The sequence below is a fragment of the Drosophila obscura genome, unplaced genomic scaffold (genome assembly GCF_018151105.1).
Source record: "Drosophila obscura isolate BZ-5 IFL unplaced genomic scaffold, ASM1815110v1 contig_97, whole genome shotgun sequence".
In the NCBI taxonomy this organism is placed as follows: domain Eukaryota; kingdom Metazoa; phylum Arthropoda; class Insecta; order Diptera; family Drosophilidae; genus Drosophila; species Drosophila obscura.
In genome coordinates, this window is record NW_024542891.1 from 1,562,188 (window position 1) to 1,577,194 (window position 15,007).

Sequence of the window (15,007 nt, forward strand, 5' to 3'; positions counted from 1 at the left end):
CCAAGAGACATTCGCGTACCGCCGGACAAAACATATTTATAATTTTTCAAATTTAATTTTATTTATTTTGTTTTTGTTTAATTGGTTTTTTTGGCTTGCTTGTTTAAATTATTGAAAATATTTTTTGTTTGTTTGGTTATTATTGGTGAAAATTATTGAATAACTTAAAACTTGGATGGACTCCGAACCGGACTTTCAGTAAGCTAAACAAGTGGAATTCCAAATTCGTTGCGTTGCTAATATTAAGAACCATTTAGAATATGTGCATGCAATGGCGGCGTGCCGCAGCCATAAAGCTGCACTTTCCCGGACTTACTACCCTGATCGATCAAATCATAGCTGGCTCAAGCTAAAACTCACGGATATGGAACTGCTTTATTGCTGCCGAACGACAGTAAGTAAATCAAGTCGACTCTCAAACTTGATCGCTGATATTGAACCTCCTGTAGAGCGAGCTCAGGGAAATAGCTCAGACGAGGTTCTCTGAGGACTGCCCAATAATAGTAAGTAATGCTTATTCTCAACTCGGTTCTTATGCTGAGATTAATAGAGTTTCCTCAGGAGGGCGACTAGAATGGATTTGGCTCCCCTTCAAATTCATGACTCTCAATCATTATCCTGTTCGCATCTAAATTAATCAAATTGTATCAAAATTACGTCGGGGAATCCAACACGGGTGAAGGATGATCTGACAGAGTGAAGAATGTTCGACCTCGATGGAAATACTCTAAATTAATCAAGTTCATTTCAATTTCGGAAAGCAAATTGTTTCGCAAAATAAAATTCAAAGTTTGATGATGAAATTCAAATATTGTTTTATTATGGTGTTTTTATCTTTGGGCGCGAGTTTATTTTACGAAATTTAATTATTCCGCCGATGGTAATTGTTTAGGGCTGCATTTGAAAACTATCGGTTAAGTATCGTATGGTATTGGTAATTCAAATTTGTGACTGTGAGACCAGCTTTATGGGCGACCATGCGAGTGAAATATATGCTTTAGCTTATATTTTTAGTCGATATGCTGGCAATACACCATGGGGCATTTAGCTCAGCCAAGTAAAATATATTAGACCCCTATCGATATATGTTAACAGTAACAGTGTGCTGTTAGGCGCTCAACAGTACGCTGTTTTCAGGGTGACCGTTGACGGAATACTTTATATTAGAGGTTGACATTGAGCTCAATGTATATATCGGCATACAACTTTATATGTAGCCAAGTATCTCATACATGAAACGCAAAAATGAGTCAGGTGAGCTTAAATATTATATTATTATTTTAATATTAAATCGAATGTCAAGATCGATGAATAATTTTCCTCGGTATATTTAAAAAATGAGAAGGTATATTTCGGTATATTTTAGAGGGTCAGGTGGTATATTTAATGGATTAATCCGCGCTCAACAGTACGATGCCTTCCCCCGGCTTCCAATACCACTCCCCCAACGCGCCATATTGTGACAGTCGCTTTGTCGTGTCTCTTCTTCTTAAAACCGTTCGCCATACAAGATGGTAAATGCAATTTTTATATTTGACCAAAATAAAATATTTGTTCACTTTGAACTTTAGACATCCATTTGACAAAAATTTGTACAAGCGTTTGCACTTTACTTCAACAAAACCGGACGGGTGCGCGTTTTTTCTTTCCAAGTGTAAACAACAACTTTCAGAAATTAGAACCACAGGTTCTCCAATATTTTGCATTAAAATGGTGGCTGATTGTAGTGGGAGATCCTTGCCTGCTTTTTCTCGTCCTTCACTTCTGGTGGCTCGTGGGATTTAGGTGCCCAAACAATAAGAAGAAGATGTTTGTTATTTGCGGAAAATGTGCGGGGGGCGCGTTGTTTTTTTTTTCGGGTGATTTCAACTAACTCTGGTATGATTAAGCTTAAATCTAATGAGCACTGAAGAGGCCGCTCCAAAAGCTTTCATGCTTCGGGAGCATGAGCTTGCAGCCTATGGGCTGCATCGGTGCCTACTTTGCGGCTTAAACATCCTCCCCCCTTGCAATATAGTTGCAAAGAAAAGATAGGAACGGGGAAGGGCCGCCTTTCTCTGTTCACACGGTGTTGCAAGTGCCAGAGAGAGTCCACCCGAACACAGTGTTCTGCGCAACTGGGAAGCCGTCCGTGCTTGGGACCACTCCTGGCAGAATCACCTTTGGATATACGTCGGCTCCGAGTACCAAGGAAATGGTACATGGCCGATGGAATTGAGCATCCGCCAGGTCCATGTTGGCGAAGTGCTCCTTTACGTGGTCTCCCAGGGGTCTCGTCGGTGTTCGTATTTGGAGCTGAGGCTCCACCGTCAGGACCACCTCTAGCCTGACATCGCTCTTCACCTTAGAAAGGATGAAGGTGGTGCAAGCACCTTCCGCACCAACGCGAGTGACGGAAAGCCCGAAGGCCGTTGCCAAGGATGCGTTGATGCGGCTGACTGGACTGCACGGATCAATTAGAGCGCCCACTTCGAACGTCTTGAGACCCGTGTCGATCACAACCACTGCTGTTGGGAGGACGCTAGTGCTCCTGGACTGAAGGAGCGATGTCAGCGTCGTTGGAGGAGCAGCGGATCTGGAGCGCGATCTCGCTGTGGGCGAGCTTGCCTTCGGCACAGTCGAGCGAGCCTTGGGACGTGGAGTCCGCTGTGATCCCTCTAGGTGGAGGAGAGTGTGGTGGTTCTTCCCGCAAACCCGGCACGTGTCGCCGCTTCGGCATGAGCTCCCTGAGTGTTGGTGGGCCAGGCAATTGTGGCAGTACTTATTGATGATCACTGCCCGTAAACGCTTTTCGGCACTTAGCGTGAGGAACCGCTGGCATTTGCGTAGAGCGTGGACTCCACGGCAGACCCGACAGCGAAAACAGTCCGATCCTCTGGGCTGGCTGCGCGTTAATGGACGACGACGAGGAGTCATGCTTGGAAAAAAAGAGATGTGGAAGATTAGTGGTTGGATCTTACGCACCGGCCAACAAACGACACATTAGCTAATTGGATACTTGGACGTGGACATTGCTCTCTACAGGAAGAAGGATGAGCTTTGCTACTGGCCGCTTAATGGTCCCACGGACAGTTAACACATCGACCACGCGGACCATGCCATCGACCCCGGGATAGGTTCGTTCAATCCTTCCTAGGCGCCATTCACTAAGCTGCAGGTTATCTTCCTTTACAACAACCATATCGCCTGTTTGGAGGTTTCGAGTTGGAAGTTGCCACTTATTTCGTTTGTGCAACTCTTTCAGATATTCTTCCTTCCAACGGAAACAGAACTGCTGATTAAGGGCCTTTAGACGCTGCCATCGGTTGATGATGGACTCTGCGTTCTCTTTTATTTCTGGCTCCGCAATTGAAACCAGCGGGCCGCCAATCAAAAAGTGGCCTGGACTTAGGGCTAGAAGGTCAGTTGGATCTTCTGACATAGGGGAAATGGGCCGCGAATTCAAGCACGCTTCGATTTTGGAAAGGAGGGTCGACAGTTCTTCGAAAGTATACTTCCATGTTGAGGTGGACTTGTAGAAAAGCGTCTTGAAACTTTTCACACCCGCTTCCCACAGGCCACCCATGTGAGGTGCGCTTGGAGGGTTAAAGTGCCACGTGAGGTGCTGCTGCGGATATGTTGCAAGAACACTTGCTCTGGTGGCGACCAGAAAATCGTGGGAAAGGGCTTTTTCAGCTCCGACAAACGTCTTCCCATTATCGGAACACATTTTCTGAGGGCAACCTCGCCTTGCTACGAACCGATTAAAAGCTGCAAGGAACTTTTCGGTTGTGAGATCAGAGGTTGCTTCCAAATGGATCGCCTTCGTGCTGAAGCACACGAAGACACACACATACCCTTTGGTGATGCGGCAAGCTCGACCTGCGTACGTCTTGATCTCGAATGGTCCAGCGAAGTCGACACCTGTACGAGTGAATGGACGAGAGAACGTTGTCCTCTCTTCGGGCAAGTCTCCCATAAGCTGGGTTTGCAACTTTCTGCGATGGACCACACAGACCTTACAGGAGTTTATCGTTGTTTTGACTAAGGTCCGTAGTTTCGGAACCCAGTATTTGGATCGGATGAGCCGCATCACTAATTGGTTCCCCCCATGCAATGCGATGCGATGAGTGAACCGAACGAGGAGACGTGTAAATGCGCTTGAATACGGGAGAATGATCGGGTGCTTCTCATCATAGCTTAGGGACTCCGATGTTCTCACACGACCGCATGCTCTTATGACCCCGTGTTGGTCGATAAATGGATTCAAGTTAATGATGCAGCTAGACGTAGGAAGAGGCTGCTTTTTTAGCAAGTGCCGGAATTCGTTGGAATATTCTAAGCGCTGAGTATGGATGATCATACGCTCTTGTGTATCGGATAGCTCGTTGCTACTGAGCTCGTCTGGAAATTGGGTGTCCGGCTTCTGACAACGCTTGAGGAATCTAAAAACATAGGACAGGACTCTCAGGGCCTTTCCGAACTCTGAGAAGCGGGCTAGAAAACTGGAATCTGGTGGTGACTGAGACAGGTTGCACTTGACAGGACGTTGTTCTACGTCTGTCTCTTGCAGAGGTTCGACGGGGATGGGCCATTGGTCTGGGCTCAACTGCAACCATTCTGGCCCGTGCCACCATAGATCGCTGCTAGCCAGATCTTGGGCGGAAACCCCTCTGCTCGCTAAGTCAGCCGGATTGTGCTCCGATCTTACGTGAGACCATTTCCCCGGGCTGACGGACTGCGTGATCTTAGTCACTCGGTTAGCCACAAACGTTGTCCATTTGCATGGTGGCTTGTTCAGCCAAGCTAACACGATGGTGGAGTCTGTCCAATAATAGCACTCGTAGCTATCAATGGACAGTTGAGGAAGGAGCGACGAGGACAGCTCAGCAAGAAGTACCGCCCCGCATAGTTCCAAACGAGGTAAGGACACGGTCTTCACAGGAGCTACCCTGGTTTTCGCTGTAAGTAGATGGACAGAGACCTCTCGGTCACGTTCTACACGAACGTAGATTGCGGCACCAAAGGCACGTTGGGATGCATCACAGAACCCGTGGAACTGCAGTTTTGCCCTGGGGTGATACTGTACCCACCTTGGTATCTGAATCTCGCGGAGAGCGGGATAGCTGAGAAGAAAGTCTCGCCACCTTTGGAGGAGGTCTGTTGGCAGAGAGTCATCCCATTCGAGCTCTTTAAGCCAGATTTCCTGCATAAAGATTTTCGCTCGAACTACAAAACGGAGCCAGCCATCCCGCTGGGTCGAATAATTTCGCTATTTGGGAGAGGACCTCCCTTTTCGTGTATGAGGAACCTAGGTCTACCTCGGATGGTTTAAAAAAGAACTCGTCACTCTGAGCCTGCCACCGGATACCTAATGTTTTTGCAGAGCTGGAATCCTCCATTTCAAGGAAATCGGCGCACAGCAAATGGTCCGTAGGAATGTCCTGAAGGACTTGCTTCGAGTTAGAGGTCCACTTCCTCAACGGAAACCCGGCACTATCTAGAGCGGAGCGAAGCTCTTTGATCGCTGCAATGGCCGTCTGCTCTGTGTGCGCGCCAGCAAGTACATCGTCAACATACATGGAATCGGATATGATGTCGCTTGCCAGTGGGTATATCTCCCGCACATCTTGAGCAAGTTTCTTGAGCACGCGAATAGCTAAGTACGGTGCGCAATTCACACCGAAAGTGACAGTTGTAAGTTCATAGTCCCCGAGCTCGCCCTCTTTGTTCCGGAAAAGGATTCTTTGGAACCTTGTCTGCGTTGGCTCGAGGGTGATTTGCCTATACATCTTTGTGATGTCAGCATTAAAAACGAATTGGAAGAAACGCCATTTCAGTATCTGAATGGTCAGATCTGATTGGAGAACCGGTCCTGGATGTAGGATGTCGTTAAGACTCTTGCCATTTGAAGATGGACTGGAGGCGTTAAATACTACCCGTAACTTTGTAGTGGTGCTGTCTGGTTTAAGGACAGAATGATGGGGCAGATAGAAGTTGTCAGAGTCATTGCTTGGAGGTACTCGTCGCATGTGACCTAAGTCTACATACTCCTGGAGGACACTGTCGTACTGCTCTTTTAAAGGTGGGTTCCGTTGTAAACGGCCTTCATTTTTGAGGAACTGAGCCAGCGCGATTGATCTAGAATGGCCTAAGTCGACACACTCAGGATTTCGAAAGGGTAATGACACCATATATCTGCCACTTGAATCTCTACGAGTAGTTTGAATGAAATTGTCTTCACAGACGGAATCAGAAGACTCTTCTGCCCTCACGGCTGGAAGATCCTCCACCTCCCAAAACTTCGTTAGAAGGTTTTCTAAACGCTGTTCTGTACTGACCTTTACCCTTGTAGCAAAGGAAGAAATTGAGGGGCGAGTTGACTCAGCTACTGGTCCTGTGAGGATCCATCCAAATATGGTCTCCTGACCGAGTAACGAGCCGCAAATGTTGGGTTGGGAGCCGCCTAGTAAAATTGATGGAAGGATATCTGCACCTAAGAGCACATCTATCTGCGAGCTCTTATAGAAAGAAGGGTCAGCAAGAGGAATGTTTGGCAGGTCCTTTACAAAACCTTGAGGAACTGGGTACGAAGGTAAGGTGCCTGCCACATTTGGGAGTACGTAGGCCGAGGTTTCTATGTGGATCCTCGGTTTTGATGGTGAGCCTATTTGGAAGTGGCATATCTTCTGAGGCCTGGCTGAAATTGCTTGGCTCAAGCCCGTTACTTGAACCTGAACTGGTTGGAAAGGAAGCTTGATAATTCTGAACAGACGTTCGGAGATGAACGTTGCTTCCGATCCAGAATCGATCAATGCACGTGCTTTAAAACTGGTGCCCAAGTGGCATATGTTTATCATAGCCGTGCCTAGCAAAACACCCTGTGTGTTCGCTGTGTAGTAGCTTTGGACATTGGAGGATGAAGCGGACTGTATGTCTTGAATTGGGTTTGGAATGGAAGGAACTGTTGCAGAGGGCTCTGGATGTGGGTTACCACGGTGCAGAAGCGTGTGGTGGCGACGTTTGCACGTAAAACAATTATGTTGACTCGTGCAATCTTTGATTTGGTGCCCTCTAGCGAAGCAGTTCATACACAACTTTTGTTGCTTTATGTAGTTGGCTCTATCATGAGCAGACATTTTTAGAAAGCGTGGACATTGGCGCACCGGGTGGTTTTCTTTGGAACAAAGACTGCAGGTGCGAATCTTGACGGAGCTTTGGCGGAGGTCGGCGCTTACTTTTGCCTCAAAAGAATTAACCTTTTTTTCGTTCTTTTCCCTTCTTTCGGGCCTGGAAAGCGCTTGCATGGAGGCATTCGCGTTCTCCATTGCTTCGAGAGATAAATATCGCTCACTCAGGAATTTGTTCATGGCGCTCCATGACGGTATCTCGCTCTTGCTCGGAAGTGACTGTTCCCAAAGAGACAAGGTCACTTTCGGCAACTTTGAGGAAACCAGAAACACCAGAACGCCGTCCGCGAACCGATTATCAATGGGCACCTCTGAGTGTTCTAAGGCCGTGAGGCATCCCTGGATGGCACTTTGGAGCTCTTTTAAAGCGGCCCCGGATTCATTTTGGATAGGGGAGAAACTAAATAGGATTCTTAGTTGGCTGTTGACAAGAGTTCTCTTGTTCTCGAAACGTTCTTTCAGGGCGGTCCATGCGGAATTGAAACCCTCGTTCGTCAGCGGAGCTTTTTCAACAATGACTTTGGCTTCACCCCGAGTCTTGTGGCAGAGGTGATATAGCATCTCCACTTGAGTCAGTCTTGGATTGCTTATGTAGATTGCGGAAAAAAGATCGCGGAAAGTGGGCCACTTTAGATAATCGCCGTGGAATACCTCGATTTCAATTGGGGGCAGACGACTATAGCCTCCTTGATGAGCGCTAGGGGTGGATAACGGGGGGGGGAGCCGAAGCGCTCTCGATTTGCTCCTGTAGGCTTGTAGCGCACCTCTCATATACTGAGTAGCAATGCTCATATTTGGCTTGCATGGATTGCATAGCATCACCATCGGGTTCAGTTTCACTGAGAGCCTTGGTGCAACGCTCGCACTCTAGCCGTACCTTTTCCCACAAGGTCCTCACTTCGTCTAGGCGGATCTTAAGGGTGAACGTGGACACCACCACAGAGGATGGAGTAGCGAGCCTCGCCTCGAAACTGCCGAGTCGGTCTGATGCCGCTATAAAGTCCGCTAATGCCATTCTCTTGACCTCCGCAAGTCTTTGTCCCAGGGCGCGAGTAATGCTGACTGGAGTAAGTTTGGATTCGTCTTTCGATGAACCCGAAGGATCTTTCCTAACGGAGGACGATGGAGTCTTGGAATGTGGCGATGGTCGCGTGCTTGGAACTGTGAGGCGTTTCTTCGCGTCGCGCTCACTGGACATAATAAGCTATCAGCGACGCGTATGAAAGTGGAACGGTGGAAACGAAACGGAGATGGTATGAGCAATAATTTGGAAAAACGAGAGGTTATTATGTTACAATTATATTTTGTATTTATATTGTATATGTACCAAAAATTCTGGAACGATGGAATGGAACATGTACCGTTCGAGTGAGAGATTTATGGAGTGTCACCCAAAAGTACTTGGCACAAAGTTTTAGTTTAGTTCTTTTTTTTTCCCAAAGCCCTCTTTGATTTCGTATTATTATTCCTTCCGGAACAGTGGAATGGAACGTTCAAAGAGGTTCACGATTGGCAACAAAATTTATTAAAACAATTAATAAAAAATTTAAATAAATATTTGGAAATGTCCCAAGTGCCGTACCTTTTCATGAAAACTATATACCCGCGTCGTACAGGGTATCACCATAAGCACAAAGAGGAATGGAGCAGCTGCTGTAAGCTAAGCTCGCGGTATGTATGTATGTACGTATGTAAATGCTTGAGGCTGGTCCCGTACTGTGTGGATATGCGTTGTTTTAATAGAGGAAAAGCGCTGTGTATATTTTATTTTATTGCAGGCTGCGGATGGTTCAAAATTGCTGAAGTATTAAATGGATGTAGCATGCACTTAAATAATATAAGGTGATTGGGTGAATGGAGTTAGTTTTGGCGGAGGAAAAGGAACAAAAACATAAAGTACACCTACAAAAAAGGTGGTACTATGTACATGCACTTAAACGTTATTTTATTTTATGAATTTTTTTTTGTTTGGTTCTTATTTAAAATAATTTGTGCGGATTATGCATATGTGTGTACAGTGCAAGAGACGAGAGCGCCAAAGAAAAAAAACCGTATGTATGTGCATATGTATGTTCGCCACCCTAGTCGCGATCCAACATGTTCGATGCACTAGGTTCGATGCAGTGCTTCTCTAAGCGGAATGGAATTAGCGGAGATCAGCGTGTGCCTATGTATATAAGTACGTACATATGTGCGCCTGATGGGTCGTTGCACTTGTCCGATTTTTGGCGGAAAAAAAGATGGCGAGGTTATATATATGGAAATAGGCCGTTATGTACATATGCCAGGTACGTTTGGAAAGAAAAAAAAGGGAAACAAATAGCGGTTTTTTTTCGTCTTCACTTGCACTTCCTCACTATGGAGTTTCTCCACACACTATACACTGCACAGAACCTTTTTGGTTGCAAATTGGACGGTTTTTATATACTTAGCTGGCAATTCCTCTTGAGCAAGCTGGGGCGAGCGGATTGGGGGGATGATCTCCGTGATTTTTCGGTGAAAAATAAAAAATCCAATGATGAGAATCCGGCTCGAAGGACCAATGATTGTAGTGGGAGATCCTTGCCTGCTTTTTCTCGTCCTTCACTTCTGGTGGCTGCGTGGGATTAGGTACCCAAACAATAAGAAGAAGATGTTTGTAATTTGCGGAAAATGATGCGCGTGCGCGTTGTGTTTATTCCAAGGTCTGATTTCAACTAACTCTTGGTATGATTAAGCTTAAATAAGAACTGGATAGATTTCGGGATAATTCAAATTTGTTCGAATTCTGGTCTTTGGGGTTCCACTGTATTTGCTATAAAGTCAATATAGTATCAATAATAGACACATTTTAATGTATTTGCGAGCACCTGGTTGCCGTTTTCCCTTTCTCTCCCTTCCCTACTATCCGGCTGGCTTCCTTCTTGACGGCTCCTTGCTCCTTTACTTGCTGCTTATTTACAGCTTACGCCTGGAACCTAAATCCTTCAAAGAAGCATACCCAAAATAGGATGGCAGAGGGTGTCTCTCTGCCTTATGCTCTTCTCGTCTGCTTTTGTGTAATGACTGCAGACAGACTATAAAATTTCCGCCGCCAGCCTAGTGTCGAAATGGCGCTTCCAACTAATTTACTTATGTCTAAATTACTTTTATTGTTGCTGATGCTTTGTCCTGTACTCGCAGGGCCTAGACTCTAGAAGGTATACTCATACTGTTTTCTAGCAACATAGTCAAATAACTATTATCAGAAAATACTTATTCGTGGGGTACAAAGCTATGGATGCAACAGACGGCAAGAATGCGCCTCTGTAGATCCAATTCTCTGCCTATAAGAACACCAGCATCGAAGGGCTTACAAAAGGATAAAGCAAGCGAACTATGACAGAATTTCATATGTGTATGTACAATGGGACAAATTTCCCTTTGGGTGTTGAGTATTCGCCTATCCCAAAATATTCTGTGCAATAAAATGTCCAGAAATTATAAATTTTCAGAAATTAGAATTAACCCGAGGAACAAGTGGGTTCTAACTATTGAGATTCCACTGTATATCAATACAAAATTCGTAGAACGAATCTATCCCATTGTCGAAATAACTCCAAGCCTTCTATATTTGTCCCTTTTTCGTATAAAATTCCCCAAATCAAGTAGTCTCTTTGTATATATTTGGATTTGTATATCTGGCCTTGGGGCTGAGCCAGATTATCATCAGTCGAGTCGAGCTGTTTGCCGAGTAAACAGCCCGGAAAATATTTTTTTGGGATAAAAGTGAAAAATTTAATTACGAATAAAAAACCGAATAAAACAAAACGAAAATGTTGAGTTCTCCCCGCGTACGAAAATTCCGGGTGGAAAAGGAAGAGTTCTCCAAGAGACATTCGCGTACCGCCGGACAAAAAATATTTATAATTTCTTTCAAATTTAATTTTATTTATTTTGTTTTAGTTTAATTGGTTTTTTTTTTTGTGATCTCGTCTAAATTATTGAAAATATTTTTTGTTTTTTGGTTAGATTGGTGAAAGTTATTGAATAACTTAAAACTTGGATGGACTCCGAACCGGACTTTCAGTAAGCTAAACAAGTGGAATTCCAAATTCGTTGCGTTGCTAATATTAAGAACCATTTAGAATATGTGCATGCAATGGCGGCGTGCTGCAGCCTTAAAGCTGCACTTTACCGGACTTACTTACCTGATTGATCAAATCATAGCTGGCTCAAGCTAAAATTCACGGATATGGAGCTGCTTTATTGCTCCCGAACGACAGTAAGTAAATCAAGTCGACTCTCAAACTTAATCGCTGATATTGAACCTCCTGTACAGCGAGCTCAGGGAAATTCCTCACACGAGATTCTCTGAGGACTGGCTAATAATAGTAAGTAATGCTCATTCGCAACTCGGTTCTTATGCTGAGATTAATAGAGTTTCCTCAGGAGAGTGGCTAGAATGGATTTGACTGGCCTTTGAATGTATGACTCAACCATTATCCTGATCGCATCCAAATTAATCAAATTGTATCAAAATTTCGTCGGTGAATCCAACACGGGTGAAGGATGATCTGACAGAGTGAAGAATGTTCGACCTCAATGGAAATACTCTAAATTAATCAAGTTCATTTCAATTTCGGAAAGCAAATTGTTTCGCAAAATAAAATTCAAAGTTTGATGATGAAAATCAAATATTGTTTTATTATGGTATTATGGTGATTTTAGGGGTTAAAGAGCTTTTAAAGTAACGGTCAATTTATAGCGGAAAATATGAACCGATGGCCAAGCCATCAATAGGCGGTGCCTTTAAAATATCTTTGGGCGAGAGTTTATTTTACGAAATTTAATTATTCCGCCGATGGTAATTTTTTAGGGCTGCATTTGAAAACTATCGGTTAAGTATCGTATGGTATTGATAATTCAAATTGATGGCTGTGAGACCAGCTTTATGGGAGACCATGCTGTGTGAGCGAGTGAAATATATGCTTTAGCTTATATTTGTAGTCGATATGCTGGCAATACACCATGGGGCATTTAGCTTCAGCCAAGTAAAATATATTAGACCCCTATCGATATATGTTAACAGTAACACTGTGCTGTTAGGCGCTCAACAGTACGCTGTTTTCAGGGTGACCGTTGACGGAATACTTTATATTAGAGATTGACATTGAGCTCAATGTATATATCGGCATACAACTTTATATGTAGCCAAGTATCTCATACATGAAACGCAAAAATGAGTCAGGTGAGCTTAAATATTATATTATTATTTTAATATTAAATCGAATGTCAAGATCGATGAATAATTTTCCTCGGTATGTTTAGAAAATGAGAAGGTATATTTCGGTATATTTTTGAGGGTCAGTCGGTATATTTGATGGATTAATCCGCGCTCAACAGTACGATGTTATGCCCAGCTGTCAAATGCAACCCTGCCAACACGCCATATTGTGACAGCCGCTGTCGTGCTCTCTTTCTACTTAAAACCGTTCGCCATACAAGATGGTAAATGCAATTTTTATATTTGACCAAAATAAAATATTTGTTCACTTTGAACTTTAGAAATCATTTGACAAAAATTTGTACAAGCGTATCATATGCATATGACCGGATTGTACGAACAACGAATAACCCGAGGTTCCCCGTGTTATTCTTACTTCAACAAAAAATGCAAGGCTGTGTGGTAAAGTAAACAACAACTTTCAGAAATTAGAAGCACAGGTTCTCCAATATTTTGCATTGAAATGGTGGCTATAATTTCGGGATAATTCAAATTTGTTCGAATTCTAATCTGTGGGATTCCACTGTATTTGCTATAAAGTCAATAGATATCAACAAGTATCAAATAGACACATTTTAATGTATTTGCGAGCACCTGGTTGCCGTTTTCCCTTTCTCTCCCTTCCCTACTATCCGGCTGGCTTCCTTCGACGGCTCCTTGCTCCTTTACTTGCTGCTTATTTACAGCTTACGCCTGGAACCTAAATCCTTCAAAGAAGCATACCCAGAATAGGATGGCAGAGGGTGTCTCTCTGCCTCATGCTCTTCTCGTCTGCTTTTGTGTAATGACTGCAGACAGACTATAAAATTTCCGCCGCCAGCCTAGTGTCGAAATGGCGCTTCCAACTAATTTACTTATGTCTAAATTACTTTTATTGTTGCTGATGCTTTGTCCTGTACTCGCAGGGCCTAGACTCTAGAAGGTATACTCATACTGTTTTCTAGCAACATAGTCAAATAACTATTATCAGAAAATACTTATTCGTGGGGTACAAAGCTATGGATGCAACAGACGGCAAGAATGCGCCTCTGTAGATCCAATTCTCTGCCTATAAGAACACCAGCATCGAAGGGCTTACAAAAGGATAAAGCAAGCGAACTATGACAGAATTTCATATGTGTATGTACAATGGGACAAATTTCCCTTTGGGTGTTGAGTATTCGCCTATCCCAAAGTATTCTGTGCAATAAAATGTCCAGAAATTATAAATTTTCAGAAATTAGAATTAACCCGAGGAACAAGTGGGTTCTAACTATTGAGATTCCACTGTATATCAATACAAAATTCGTAGAACGAATCTATCCCATTGTCGAAATAACTCCAAGCCTTCTATATTTGTCCCTTTTTCGTATAAAATTCCCCAAATCAAGTAGTCTCTTTGTATATATTTGGATTTGTATATCTGGCCTTGGGGCTGAGCCAGATTATCGTCAGTCGAGTCGAGCTGTTTGCCGAGTAAACAGCCCGGAAAATATTTTTTGGGATAAAAGTGAAAAATTTAATTACGAATAAAAAACCGAATAAAACAAAACGAAAATGTTGAGTTCTCCCGCGTACGAAAATTCCGGTGGAAAAGGAAGAGTTCTCCAAGAGACATTCGCGTACCGCCGGACAAAAAATATTTATAATTTCTTTCAAATTTAATTTTATTTATTTTGTTTTAGTTTAATTGGTTTTTTTTTTGTGATCTCGTCTAAATTATTGAAAATATTTTTTGTTTTTTGGTTAGATTGGTGAAAATTATTGAATAACTTAAAACTTGGATGGACTCCGAACCGGACTTTCAGTAAGCTAAACAAGTGGAATTCCAAATTCGTTGCGTTGCTAATATTAAGAACCATTTAGAATATGTGCATGCAATGGCGGCGTGCTGCAGCCTTAAAGCTGCACTTTACCGGACTTACTTACCTGATTGATCAAATCATAGCTGGCTCAAGCTAAAATTCACGGATATGGAGCTGCTTTATTGCTCCCGAACGACAGTAAGTAAATCAAGTCGACTCTCAAACTTAATCGCTGATATTGAACCTCCTGTACAGCGAGCTCAGGGAAATTCCTCACACGAGGTTCTCTGAGGACTGGCTAATAATAGTAAGTAATGCTCATTCGCAACTCGGTTCTTATGCTGAGATTAATAGAGTTTCCTCAGGAGAGTGGCTAGAATGGATTTGACTGGCCTTTGAATGTATGACTCAACCATTATCCTGTTCGTATCTAAATTAATCAAATTGTATCAAAATTTCGTCGGTGAATTCAACACGGGTGAAGGATGATCTGACAGAGTGAAGAATGTTTGACATCAATGGAAATACTCTAAATTAATCAAGTTCATTTCAATTTCGGAAAGCAAATTGTTTCGCAAAATAAAATTCAAAGTTTGATGATGAAAATCAAATATTGTTTTATTATGGTATTATGGTGATTTTAGGGGTTAAAGAGCTTTTAAAGTAACGGTCAATTTATAGCAGAAAATATGAACCGATGGCCAAGCCAACAATAGGCGGTGCCTTTAAAATATCTGTGGGCGAGAGTTTATTTTACGAAATTTAATTATTCCGCCGATAGTAATTTCTTAGGGCTGCATTTGAAAACT

General features: G+C 43.3%; 2 long non-coding RNA genes across 5 annotated transcripts; both read left to right on the plus strand.

The window, feature by feature from the left end:
• The first annotated feature begins 10,925 nt into the window (after positions 1-10,925).
• On the plus strand, positions 10,926-11,820 carry LOC111066272. Its single transcript, XR_002607054.2, has 4 exons — positions 10,926-11,216; positions 11,276-11,412; positions 11,470-11,521; positions 11,580-11,820. It is a non-coding gene; the product is annotated as an uncharacterized LOC111066272 (long non-coding RNA).
• Positions 11,821-12,620: 800 nt separating this feature from the next.
• On the plus strand, positions 12,621-14,804 carry LOC121405504. 4 transcript variants are annotated; one of them, XR_005968606.1, is made up of 5 exons: positions 12,621-12,638; positions 14,144-14,200; positions 14,260-14,396; positions 14,454-14,505; positions 14,564-14,804. It is a non-coding gene; the product is annotated as an uncharacterized LOC121405504 (long non-coding RNA). The 4 variants fall into 4 exon arrangements; XR_005968608.1 differs by lacking the exon at positions 12,621-12,638 and adding an exon at positions 12,799-12,816; XR_005968607.1 differs by lacking the exon at positions 12,621-12,638 and adding an exon at positions 13,935-13,952.
• Positions 14,805-15,007: the final 203 nt, after the last annotated feature.